The following is a 13,962-nucleotide window of genomic DNA, read 5'->3' as shown; positions in this document are numbered from 1 at the left end:
TTGAGCTCCCGGGTTGAGTCACCTTTCTTAAAACCAAGTCTCCTACTTTGAAAAGAGGAGATTGGCCCTTCGATTATAGTACCTTTCCATTCTTTGTTTTTGGGCTACCATCCTTATGCGCGCTAAGTCCCTGCATTTGTCAAGTAGCTCCAGTTTGACTAGCAATGCTTTGTCATTTGTTTTTTCGTCCGCCCGGAAATACCTCATTGTCGGTTCTCCTACTTCCACCGGGATCAGAGTTTCTGCTCCGTATACGAGAGATAAAGGTGTCTCTCTCGTTCTTGACTTGGCCGTCGTTCGGTATGCCTATAATACTCCTGGTAATTCTTTGGGCCACTTGCCTTTGGCTACTTCTGATAAGTGTGGATTTTGACCACTTATTTGTACCTTTTTAACTTTTGTTTTAGTCTGAAAGTATTGATTTATGTTCCCAAAACTAATAAAAGTGTGCAAATTACAGCAATGTTGGAAATTTGGGCTCTTATGAAGAAATCTTACTCAAAAAGGAGTGTTCCAACTCACAAGGCAAGAAGGGGTGAAACATACTAGAAGTGCGGTCCGCATAAGTATTTATGCGGCAACAAAACATGGTCCGCACTGACAAGAATTCAAAAAGTTCAGAGAGTGTACAAATTACCAAGACTGAAGCCTTGCCTGAAGTGCGGACCGCACATGAATTATGCGGCCGCAAAAGTTGAATTGCAGCCGAAGACCAAATTGTGCGGCTGCAGAACCCAGTCTCCCGCAAACTCAAGCATGTGCGGACCACACATGGAACTGTGCGGCCGCAGAACCTCCCGAGGGGCATAACGGCCATCGCACTGTCTTTGGAGAGGCTACTGAGCCTTTGAACTTTGAAAGTCTAAAGTGCGGCCACACTTGCAATTGTGCGGACTGAACTTCCATTCAGCGATCGCACATCCAAATTTTGCGAACCGCAGTTCCTTTCTGCGGTGGCACATAAAAAATGTGCGGACCGCAGAACCTAATACCTGTAAACCTGTGTTTTAATCATAAACCCACTGTGTCCATATGTTCCTCCCTTGCCTACATAAGTTCTTAATATACTGAATGATGACTTGCAACTAACAATCTTCTTTGTTTGATATAGACAATGGTTCAATCGCGAGGCCGAGGCGACACTACAAAGGGAAGAGGTGAATCTTCTAGGGGTTGAGGTAGAGGTACCTTGCCCCTTGGCCAGCCTAAGACCATTGGAAAGAAAGCCATAGCATGCAGAGAGAGAGGTGCAGGCCTCTCTGAGTCTAGTTCCTATGTCTCGTCTAGGGAAGTTTCAGAGGGCAACTCAACCTCTATTTAGGAGAAGAAGACAGCCACTCAGTCTAGGCCATATGGGAGATACCATCTCAGGGATGAGCCTTCTTCATCTCACAGCACCTCCAAGGGGTCGGAGAGTACTAGCCAGACCTTTGAGCCGGCAGTTACACCAGACACAGAGGCACATATTGTACAAGAGATCCCCGATTATGGTAGAGGGGGAGATGATACATCCACAGATATGGAGAGATCAAAGAAGAAGGAGATATGGGAGGATAGGTTTGTCAGCTTGACTGCTTTCACTGATTTTCATATATGGTGGCCAATTAGATCTTTGACACTAAGAGGCCGTTCTTATTGAAGGATTTGGATAAATACAACCCGACGATCTTGAGGCAGTTCAGAGCAAGAAAGGATTGGATGCGGTTTACTGAGTGAGTTGAGGATGCCAAGGAGTACCTCGTCCGAGAGTTCTATGCTAATGTTTCTCACATCAAGAAGGGGACAAAGGTGACCAAAGTACGCAACCTTAAGGTGAGGTTTGATCAGCATACGCTAAACGCGTACTTGGGATTTGAGGACTTGGAGCCAAAGAAGTATCTGAATAAATGTGCAATGAAGGAAGAAGTCTGACCTTGGCTGGCTGAGATCTTAGTACCACCAGGGCCACCACCACTATGGATTACTGCTGGGGTTCCTATTCAGCGAAACACATTGAGCTTCGAGGCAAAGGGATGGCAGACCTTTGTTTGCAACAGACTTGATCTGTGCCAGAATGAGACTCATCTACCTCTTCCTCGGGTTGTTCTTGTGGCTTCCATCATGGCCGGTACCCAATTAATGTGGGTGCCGTGATGTCGGCCAATATTTCCTTGATAGACTAGCTCGGCCTACCCTTATACCAACACTATCACAGAGTACCTCACAGATACAAAGGTAGAGCCGAGGTTATTTGACACTAAGGTGAAGCCGAAGAAGCCATTTGACTGGTATTCACTGATGGATGAGACCAACCCAAAGAAGAGAGCCCAGCCTTCTACCACCACATGCCAGTCTGATGAGCCGACAATGGTAGTTACTAAGACAGCTGACATTCCCACCACCTCTGCTGAGCCCTCTTCTAGTGTTGTTACTATGCCTCTGCCATCATCCTCAGCTTCTACCACAGCCCCCAGGACATCCCCTGCTCCAGCTCTAAGGCCAGTGCCCATGCCTACAACTCCATTATCTTCTCTGCGAGTATCCCAGACATTGGCGAGTCTCAACAACTGGATGCAAATAACTACTTTAAATTTGTTTGACTTATATAGTATTGTTGCAGTGCAGTCATCTATACAGGTACCATAGGTCTCCTCTGATCATGATTAGAAGTTGAAGAAGATCCTGGACAACTAGAAGATGATCATGGACACTCTGGTACAACACAAGTCGGTTATTGAGGAGTTGGGAAAAGAAGCGAAGAAGATGAGGAAGTCCCAGGCAAGCAAGAAATAAGTTGACAAGCTCAAAAAGGAGGCGACCAGACTTGCGACAGCGGGTGATCTACCTTTTGACATGCTACTTGACCCGCACCAGTCCTTTCCAGATCCATCAGTACCATCTGCACCAGTTGCACTAAATGGCCATTCTGAGGAGCCAAACCTTGCTGCAGACATTGCTGAGACAGTGCATGCGATGTTCACCACTCCCGCCACGCTTAGATTTGATGATGATGATGAGATACAGTTGGCTGACCCTACGGGAGATGATATTGCTGGGGACACTGAGATGTCCAAGGATCCTTAGGGAGTTTTCTTCACCCTTTCTTCTTTCACTCTTATTTTGTTAAGCATTGGGGACAATGCTTACTTTTATTCGGGGGAGGGAGAGGGAGGGAGGGGGAGTTTATTTGATACGTTGACACATTTTGGATATATTTGGACTGTAATAATTTGATGATTCTCTTCCTTTTCTTATTTGTAGTTATCTATGTTTACTAGTTATTGTTAATTAGCTTTTTTATTTTTCCACTTTAGTTCTTTTTTTGTTAGTAGCTTCTTTTTATGCTTTTGTAGATAATAAGCCTTTGGTTTCTTAACGCCGCGGTTCTTTTCAAAGTTAGTTTTTGTGTGAAACATGTGACTCAACCCAACGATAGATGGCGTGACAACCTTCTTAAGGGAATAAGTCTATTTTTGTGTTTAGGTAATAATAATAGTAGTAGTAATGAATAAAAGTCCTAATCAAGTTGTTCTCGAAAAAGAGTTATTCATGCTTCATTTGGTACCAACACACTTAACTACGTTCTTATGGTTTGAAACAAGGTTTTTGAAAGAAAATAGCTCTAGTCAGTGACTTTGAGACTCTTGAGTTGACTTTGGAAATCATCGAGTGGTTTATTGGACCATAGTGATCTTTAAACTTAAGTGTGGTTGTTGTAGGCTCTCGACTCTATCCTTTTTTATGGTCTAGTTGCGTGAAGGGTGAGATGATTTGTTGCTAGTCCAATTATCCGTGCGAATGGTCTAGAACTTGCTCCGAGTGTGCTTTAAGGTGAAATCCTAAGTTTTGCTTAGTTTGAGAAATGATTGTAGGCTTTCCTTGGCCCGTTTGAGCTTTCTATTGCCAACCAATATCATTATCCCTAGTCAACCCCCTTTGAGCCTCTAGCCTTTCTCATTTGATAACCATATTATAAGCCTTTACCCGTTTTATCGTGATCCTCTCTTGGCACCCGGACCTTCATTAACACTCTTGTGAAATAAGTGGCTTAAGGAATAATTTTGGGGGGAGAGTTGAGGAATTTGAAAGAGGTATCAATGCACCAAAAAGAGAAAAGAAATGATCTCTATGAAAAAAGAAGGCAAGAAAAGAAAAAGAACAAAAAAGAAAAATGCAAAAAAGAGAATAAGTGGAAGGGTTGATGGATTCCAAAAGAGGTAATGATCCCTAACATGAACATCAAGGAAGAAAAAGAATGAAATGAACAAGAAAGAGTGATGTCAAGTCTTTCTAGCCCCCAATAAAAAGGAGAATGCTTCTAAGAATTAGTAATTGTGAGCCGAGAAATTAAATGTGGAATGATCAAGGAAAGGTGTAACCACTTACCCATATGGTATCCTACCCTAATCCAAAAGCCTTCATTACAACCTGAAAGAAGTCCTATTTTATTTCGAACCGAGTGAGCTTAAATTAGTGGTGATCTACATGAGGGTCAAGCCTATGATACTTAAAGTCGTACTTGTGACATTCTCTTGTGAGAGAAGAGTGAACCTGTCATAAATCTTAAGATTGAGTGCTAACTTTTGAAGTGAGCTTGGAAAATGGAAGGTAGAGGAGGAAGAGTTTGGAGTCCACCATGACCTACATGATAGAACAAGAGTCCTTGATGAGTAAAGTCAATTCTTGAAGCTCAAATGTCACATTAGAACTATATGTGCATGAATATTTGACTTGTCACCTTGTTGATAATGCATGAGTAATTTGGATAATTGTTGGTCCCAACTGAATATGAATGGCTCACCATTGACTCGCTGAAATGACCTTTCACTTTGAGGAGGTAGGAACTAATCTATTTGCTTGAGGACAAGCAAAGACTTAAGTTTGGAGAAGTTGATAAGTGTGGATTTTGACCACTTATTAGTACCTTTTTACTTTTATTTTAGTCCAAAAGTATTGATTTATGTTCCCAAAACTAATAAAAGTGTGCAAATTATAGGAATGATAGAAATTTGGGCTCTTATAAAGAAATCCAACTCAAAAAGGAGTGTTCTTACTCACAAGGCAAGAAAAAGCACAGCATACTAGAAGTGCGGTCCGCAGAAGTATTTTTGCGGCCACAGAAGCAAGTGCGGACCGCAGAATTCTCTCTATTGCCATAGAACTGATGAAGAAACCCAGCAGTACTTGAAGCAGAAGTGCGGACCGCATACAATTTGTGCGGACGCAAAACATGGTCCGCACTGACAAGAATTCCAAATGTTAAGAGAGTGTGCAAATGACCAAGACTGAAGCCTTGTCTGAAGTGCGGACTGCACATGAATTGTGCGGCCGCAGAAGCTGAATTGCAGCCGTAGACCAAATTGTGCAGCTGCAGAACCCAGTCTCCTGCAAACTCAAGCATGTGCGGCAGAAGAACCTCCCGAGCGGCATTTTTGTTAGCGAATTTTGGGCCACTATAAATAGACGGAAATTACATTTTTATGTCAAGTTTTGAAGTTCTAGCAACTGTAGTCATTGTAGTTTTCCATTTTAGGAAATTCGTGATCATTTTGGGATAAAAATATCATAGTTTATTATTTTAATTTTATATTATGGGTTTAATTAGTATTTCTTCTTTGTTTTCTTCATTTTCTACTATGAGTAGCTAGATATTTACTAGGGTTGTGACCCAACCTTAGTATGTAAACCTTATGGGTATTTAATTTAATGCTTATTTATGATTGGGTGTTTGTTATTTAGCATTGTTCATATTTTAATTTTATACTTAATGGTTGCAAACATTGATTCATGTCTTTTTGATTTGGTCTGTACTTGAGAAAGAGGGACCTAGTCTAGGAAAACTTGGCTAACAAGAAATTGGGTTAGTTAAGGATTTGACTAGCCTAATTAAAGGGTTTGAACTAGAGATAGGAAAAACCCGACTTGAGCTCATATCAACTATTTAGCTTGATACCCATTTGGGCTTGGGAAAGACAAATTGGGCAAAATCACTTTATGATCGAGTGGTATTGAGTAGATAACTTCAAGTTGAGAGCTATAATACATCCCGATCAATAAAATAAGTATTAACATACTTAACCTATTAGGTGAAAACCTAGGTGAAGGTTACATCCCTAGGCCTTTTAACCATTTGGTAAAAACAACAAAAATAATTACTCGCTTTCTAGTTTCTTCTCATTAGTTTACAATTGTTAGTGTTAATTTAGAAGTAGAAAACAAAATCCCTTATTTAGAAGCGAATTGAGTTATTTCAATTACTCTCATCAAATGTACACCCTAACACCCATATTAAACTCCCTATGGAAATCGACCCCGACTCTTGTTGGATACTATTCTTCCAACGACCATTTTCACTCACTATTGAGTGCGGATTGGACGTGTATTAGCTTCCAATCTCTTTTTAAGGTTTTGAATAATCACCTAATTTGTTGATTCTGCTTGGCCATTTGCGCTTGGGTGGTATGGCGAAAATGTGATTCTTTTGATTTTCAAGTCTTCAAGGAATTTTGTAACTTTTGTGCCTATGAACTGTGGTCCGTTGTCGTAGACAATCTCCTTTGGTATTCTGAACCGGCATATTATGTTCTCCCATAGTAAATCGACCACTTCGCGCTTGCCAATTTTCTGGAAAGGACCTGCTTTAACCCACTTAGAGAAGTAATCGGTGAAAATCAAAAGAAACCTTACCTTACCGGGAGCCGGTGGCAGTGGACCGACTGTGTCCATCTCCCATTTCATGAATGTCTATGGAGATAATACCGACTGTAGAGGCTCTGCCGGTTGATACATTAACGGTGCATGGCGTTGACACTTGTCACATTTCTGAACGAATGCCTTAGCGTCTTGTTCCATCCGGGACCAGTAGTATCATGCCCTAACTAATTTTAACACCAATGAGTCTGCACCTGAATGATTTCCATAGATTCCTTCGTGAACCTCTCACATGACGTAATTAGCCTCGGAGGCGCCTAAGCATCGGGCCAACGGGCCTTGGAATGATCATCTGTACAACAATCCTCTCCAAAATCTGTAACAAGCTGCTTTGGTGTTGAGTTCCCGGGATAGTTTGTTGTATTTACTTCATAATAACCATCCACATCCAGTACCGAGTGCATGAGTTGTACTACTGTACCGGAGTCTGATCTATTCATTTTCGTGGATGAGCCCAGATTGGCCAATGCATCCGCTTCTACATTTTCTTCTCTTGGGATGCGAGTAATTGACTATTCCCTGAATCGTGCGGGTAGAGTTTGAACTTTCACCATATATTGCTGCATGCGTTCCTCCTTGGTGTCGAAGATTCCATATACTTGATTTACCAACAGTTGGGAATTGCATTTGATTTCGATGACCTCGGAGTCTAGTCCCCGGGCCAGTTCAAGTCCTACAATCAAAGCCTCATACTTGGCTTCATTGTTAGTCAAGGGCACAATTTTTATGGCATGCCTCAGGACTTCTCTCGAGAGCGTGAATAAGACTACCCCGAGCCCGGACCCTTTCACATTGGAAGCTCCATCCGTGAATAAGGTCCAAACTCCTCATGTCATTTCCGACACCATTACCGCTTCCTTGGTGGCCAAAGGAAGCAACCCGGGGCTAAAATCGGCTATGAAGTCGGCCAAAACTTATGATTTGATTGCAGTCATGGGTTTATATTCGATATCGAATTCGCTAATTTTGACTGCCCATTTGGTTAGTAGACTTGATAAATTAGGTTTGTGAAGGACATTCCGCTGGGGAAAAGTTGTTACCACGGCTATCGGTTAGCATTAAAAATAAGGCTTAAGCTTTCAAGCGGCGACCACGAGAGCTAAGGCCAATTTTTTGAGGTGCGGATAATACGTTTCTTCCCCCGATAAAATTCTGCTAACATAATAGATAGGAGATTGCATACCTTCGTCCTCCCGGACTAAAACGGTATTTACCGCTATCTCCGAGACCGCTAAGTATATTAGCAAATGTTCGCCTTCCTCCGGTTTGGGTAGTAACAGAGGGCTTGATAGATACCATTATAGGTATTTTAGAGCTTGTTGGCATTCTAGAGTCCACTCGAAGTTGTTCTTCTTCTTCTTCAGAAGTGAGAAGAAGTGATGGCATTTTTTTGAAGATCGAGAAATGAACCTGCTTAGAGCGGTCAGTCTTCTAGTTAGTCTTTGGACTTATTTCACATTTGTTAGCTGGTGTGGAATGTCCTCGATGGCTTTAATCTTGTCGGGATTGACTTTGATCCCCCTTTGTGACACCAGGAACCCTAGGAATTTGCCGGTGCTAACTCCGAACGCATACTTTTCGGGGTTAAGCTTCGTATTATGCTTCCTTAGGATGTCAAAGGTTTCTTGGAGGTGCTTCAGATGGTCGCCTGTATTCAGAGACTTAACCAGCATATCATCTATGTAAACTTTCATTGTTTTCCCTATTTGCTTTTCGAACATTTTGTTCACGAGCCTATCGTAAGTGGCTCCGGCGTTCTTAAGCCCGAAGGGCATCACATTGTAGCAATATGTGCCAAAGTTCATTATGAACGTTGATTTTTCCTGATCCTCCGGGTTCATTTTGATTTGATTGTACCCGGAATAGGCATCGAGGAAACTCATCAACTCGTTTCCAGCCGTTGCATCAATCATTTGATTAATGTTTGGCAATGGGAACGAGTCTTTCATGCACGCCTTATTCAGATCCTTATAATCTACGCACATACAGAATTTATTATTCTTTTTTGGAACTATAACTACGCTAGCCAGCTGGTAGGGATACTTTACCACCTGGATTGAACCGATATCGAACAATCGAGTTACCTCTTCTTTAACAAACTTGTTTCTAACCTCGGTAATTAGGCGCTTCTTTTGCCTTACCGGCGGTTCTAGGCTTAGCTTATGCACGGCCACCTTAAGCGAGATACCTGTCATATCCGCGTGCGACCATGCAAACAATCAAAGTTATTTTTAACAAATTTTATAAATCCTGACCTGAGATCGGGATTCAGTCCTGTCCCCAAGTGGAATTTCCTCTCTAGAAACTTTTCGAACAAACCACTTGTACGAGTTCTTCCGCCATGGATTTGGTCACGTCCGTTTCTTCAAGTACCTGGAAATACCTCGGTACCTGGTAGGAAACCGACGACTCCTCCCCTTTTTCATCTTCATTTGATTCGGGAACAGGCGTCGGTTCCTATAATTGCTATGCCGTGTGTTCCTTCCATTTACCGCTGGAAACCGAGACCGCGTTCATTCCCATTTTCGCCGGTTGATCTCCTCTTATTTGCTTGATTCCCTCTGGAGTTGGGAATTTTAGAAGTTGGTGATATGTTGACGGCACAACCTTCATCTCGTGTAACCATGGTCTGCCAAGAATTATGTGGTAGCCCATGTCGCCATCTACTAATTCAAACAGGGTAGTCTTCATGACCCATTCATCGTTCTTGGGCAGCAAGATCTCCCCTCAGATTGTCGCACTTGCTAAGTTGAACCCGTTGAGGAGATTTGTTGGCAGAATGATGCTTGCGGTTAGCTTGGCTTGCTCCAGCACTCTCCATTGAATGATATTGGCTGAACTTATTGGGTCCACCAAAACACGTTTATTTTAGAATCTAAAATATTAAGAGAAATTACCAGGGCATCATTGTGCGGTAGTAGAAGTCCATCGGCATCCTCCTATGTGAAGGTGATATCGTCCTCGGTGATTTCCCAGAGTCTCTTGCTATGAGTCACCGATACTTTTGTCTTTTTCGCTGTCGAAAAGGTTACACCGGTAATCTCGTTCCACCGAAAAATCATGTTGATCATTAGTTGAGGAGGATATTCTCCTATCTTCAAGGGCTCTGCATTGTCCCAGTTGCGGCCGTAATAGTTTTTGTCCCAGTCGCTTAAGAACTCTCTGAGATGGCCATTTTTTAACAATGTCGCCACATCTTCCTGCATATGTCAGCAGTCCCCAGTCCGATGGCCGTTAGTCCCATGATACTCGCACCATAAATTAGGAACCTTTTGGCTGGGATCAGATCTCATCGGCCTTACGTGCTTCCTTGATGTTCCTCATCGCTGATACCAGCTCCACTTTGCTGACATTGAAATTATACTCGAATAGCCTGGGATAGGTGGAATCCCAGGAACCCGATATCCATTTGTCTTGTAATGACCTACTATTCAGGCCGCGGTCAGTTCTCCTATTTGGAGCGAACCTATCCGCCAACCGGAACCCTCTGTTGCATCTTTTGGCCCTTTTGTAGGGCCGATATCGACCCTTAGAAGATCGTCGATCTGCGTCAAAATCATCCTTTGACTTATTCCTGTTCTATTCTTCCCGATCCTTGGTTGATGCCGGGAAACTGAGTTGATCATTTTCTATTCTTATTTTTGATTCGTAACGGTTATGAACATCTTCCCATGTAGTTGCATGGAACTCGAGCAAGCTTTCTTTCAGTTTTCGGGAGGCGTCAGAGCTTCTCGGGTTCAGCCCCTAAGTAAATGCCTCAACTACCCATTCATCTAGCACGACCGGTAGCAACATCCTTTCTTTCTGAAACCTGGTCACGAACTCCCGCAGCAATTTGGACTCTCTTTGCACAATTCTGAATATGTTGGCCTTCCGAACCTGTACCTTCCTGGCCCTGGCATGGGCCTTGATGAAAGAATCTGCGAGCATCTCAAAGGAATCTATTGAGTGCTCGGGTAAAAGTGAATACCATGTTAGGGCCCCCTTCTTGAGGGTTTCTCCGAACTTCTTCAGCTGGACCAACTTAATCTCGTGTGGAGCCAAGTCGTTTCCTTTCACTGCCGTTGTATAGGTGGTAATATGCTCCTAAGGGTCCGAAGTCCCATCATATTTTGGTATATCTGGAATTTTGAACCGCTTCAGAATCAACTCTGGTGTTGCGCTCAGTTTGAACGGTAGTTGGGTGTATTTCTTCGAGCCCGGGCCCTTCAGCACTGGTGGTGCGCCCAGAATTTGGTCCCTATGATCGTTTATTTCCCTCATAAACCGCATGAGCTCAATTTCAAAAGGATCATTATCATTATTATTACCAGATCCACTGTCGATCCCCTCAGCCCCGTTGAAGTCGACCTCACCCCTTGGGTGTTTTTATCAACCATTTGGGCTACTTGATTCGTGGGAGCACTGAGAGGAACTGGACCTCTTCCATTCGCGTTGTTGGAAGCATCCGACAACGCTTGCCTCAATTCTGTCATGGCCTGGTCTGGCGTGAGAGATTGCCCATGATAGCCTTTTGTTGTTCTCTCAGGATCCTTACCGTTTTCGCAATGCGCTCGTCTTCAGTGTCATCAGGAGTCACCTCTCGTACGTGTCATGGATATTGCCCTCCATAAACCGGTGTGACTATGTCCTCCTCGTTGCGCGTATCACTAATTGAATCCTCGTGTTGAGGCGAATTTTCTTGGGCCTCAATGTTGTATGCGATGTTGTTATCGTTAACTGCCATCTTTTATGATTTTTTGCTAAGAAACAAAGAATCAAACATAGTAGTAATAGATGCAAGGATCAATTCAATTATGCAATTGTCTAAGCCCCACGGTGGGCGCCAAACTAATGGTACAGTTGAATTTATAGCGTGATTTATAGACAAGCGATTTGATTTGACCCTAAAATGATAAATAAATTAAATAAAATATAAGACTTAGCGTTGAAATCGAGATAAGATAGCAGATAGCTTGGTTCCGGAAGTAAGACTTCTGAAGGCAGCAATAAGAATATTGATAGACATAAAGTAAAAGTATTATTTAGTTTGGAATAATGTGTAGCATAAGTTTGTCAGAAATTTTATGTCTTACAATGGTCGTTGAAGTCATTATTTATAGCTAAACCTAGAGAACAATGTCCTAGGATCAAGCCCCTCTTAAATAACAATAATAAGGGTAATTGATGAATATGCAACGGCTGGCTATAAATGCCAAAATTCTCTGTAACGGATGTGTATTTAATGTTGAGGAATATTTTTCATTGAATGTCATCTGATGGCAAATATTTATTTTTCCCCATTGATAATATTCCCTTCGGGATCTACCCGATGTCAACCGAAGTTGTTGTCTTCGGCCTTAACTTCCATTTGTTTCGTCTTCCGCTTGTCTCCGATTCCACGTGTCGTTCTGTTATTCGAGTATTTAATATGAACTAATTTTACTCTATACTTGTATAGATTTTCACTTCTTCTAACAAATTTTTAATATTTGATTATTGAAATTTAATATTTGTAGATAACAATAGCTAAATCATGGCGGGGTGTATGATTGCACTAAGGAGCAGCTACTGGCTAGAACAGGATTTACACTAGGTAACTCTCCCAATCAAGTACCGAGGACTCCCCCTTTCTCCAAAAAAAGTGGAATAATAGATTGTCATATATTGGTGGAGAAGATTACACAGAGTATTAAAGTTACTTACTCACAACATTTATCCTATGTTGTTAGATTGCAAGTAATCAATGCAGTATTGTTCTCTATTCATAACTTTTGGGGCACATTATTTATCTTTCCTCAAAGTATACTTAAAGAGGTGGACAAGATCTGCGGAGAATATCTTTGGTGAGTTCAAAGGAAAAGAAGAAACTATCATTGGTTGCTCGGGAAAAAGTCTGTTGTCCTAAGAAGCTAGGGGGTCTGAATATTAAAGGCAGTAGGAATTGGAATATTGGCTCAGGAGATAAGCTGCTCATGTGTAAGGAATCCATGTGGCTCAAACGGGTGCATGACACATATACATGAGGAGTGAGGACATAAGTAAGTATCTGGGACCATAAGCCCCCGACAGATTGCAATTGGTATAAGAAGAAGATCAATGCCCTTAAAGTTCAAATACAAGGATGGTATATACAAGATAATATAAGCTCACTCTGAGTGGTGAATATTCCATTACTAGTAGCTTTGGTATATCATACTTGGAGAGCTAAGAATTGAAAATTATTTAAAGATATAAATACGTAAAGAGGAGGCAGTACAACAGATTAGGAAGGAGATTGTAGAAAAGATAGATATCACTAGGAATTCAAAGAGTACAAGTAGATGTAGAAAGTTAGTGCAACAATTCCTTTGTAATTAGATATCAATGTTTGTTGGAGGGCCAACCTTCTGTATTTGGAAGGAGGTGCTCTTTATTTGTAATGATTTTGGAGTTAATTGTAATTGACAATTGTACAAAAAAAAAAAAACTAAATCATCATTTGCAAATACTGAACTCTCAGTATTTGCAATTAGAGAAATTTTTAGAATATGCAAATAATGAAATAGTATAGGATATGAAAGAACTGAAATGAAAAATTGAGTTGAGAGGTTCTTAGTTGTATTTTTTAAATCACAAAATCTATTCAACTCGCGAAATATCAAAAGTAACTCTTTTTAAAATTCTTTTTTATAGTATATAAGGGGATAGAAGAAGGAACAAAAGGAAAGGAACAGTGAGAATTGGTCTCACTTATTATGTGAGAGACTTTCACCAATACAACTAAACAGCCTTAGTGATTAATAGTGACTTTATATCTTTGCAAAACGATTGAGAAAATGGTCATTTAGTTTAGCAATTTTTTAACTTGGTTCTTAAAAACTACTCTAATAGTACGGCATAAGGGGTGTCCAGATTTGTAATTTGAGGTCACTTTTGATCCCTAATGAACCAAAATAATTCTTAAAATTTAGAGATTAGACTACTAAATCCGTTCATTAAATAACCAATTTGCAAATAACTTATTTCTACCTTACTTCTTCCTAAAGCATAAAATCAAAATCGAGATGAAAACAAAATATTATAGAAAAATAATATCTCCTAGTCATTCCCCTCAGAAAAAGCATAAAAACTAATATAGGTTCTATCCAAGATAAAATTAAACATGACCATGACTTATAACTTATAAGCATGGGGTTCATGAGATCAAAAGGTTGCATGCCTTTGGAAAATGTTGACGGAGAACAAGTACAAACGAAACTGAATTTATAAATAATATACTATTTGATCAAAAATTATTGAATTGTACCGAAT

The sequence above is a fragment of the Nicotiana tomentosiformis genome, chromosome 7, assembly GCF_000390325.3.
Source record: "Nicotiana tomentosiformis chromosome 7, ASM39032v3, whole genome shotgun sequence".
NCBI lineage: Eukaryota > Viridiplantae > Streptophyta > Magnoliopsida > Solanales > Solanaceae > Nicotiana > Nicotiana tomentosiformis.
Note: the sequence above shows the minus strand (reverse complement) of the source record.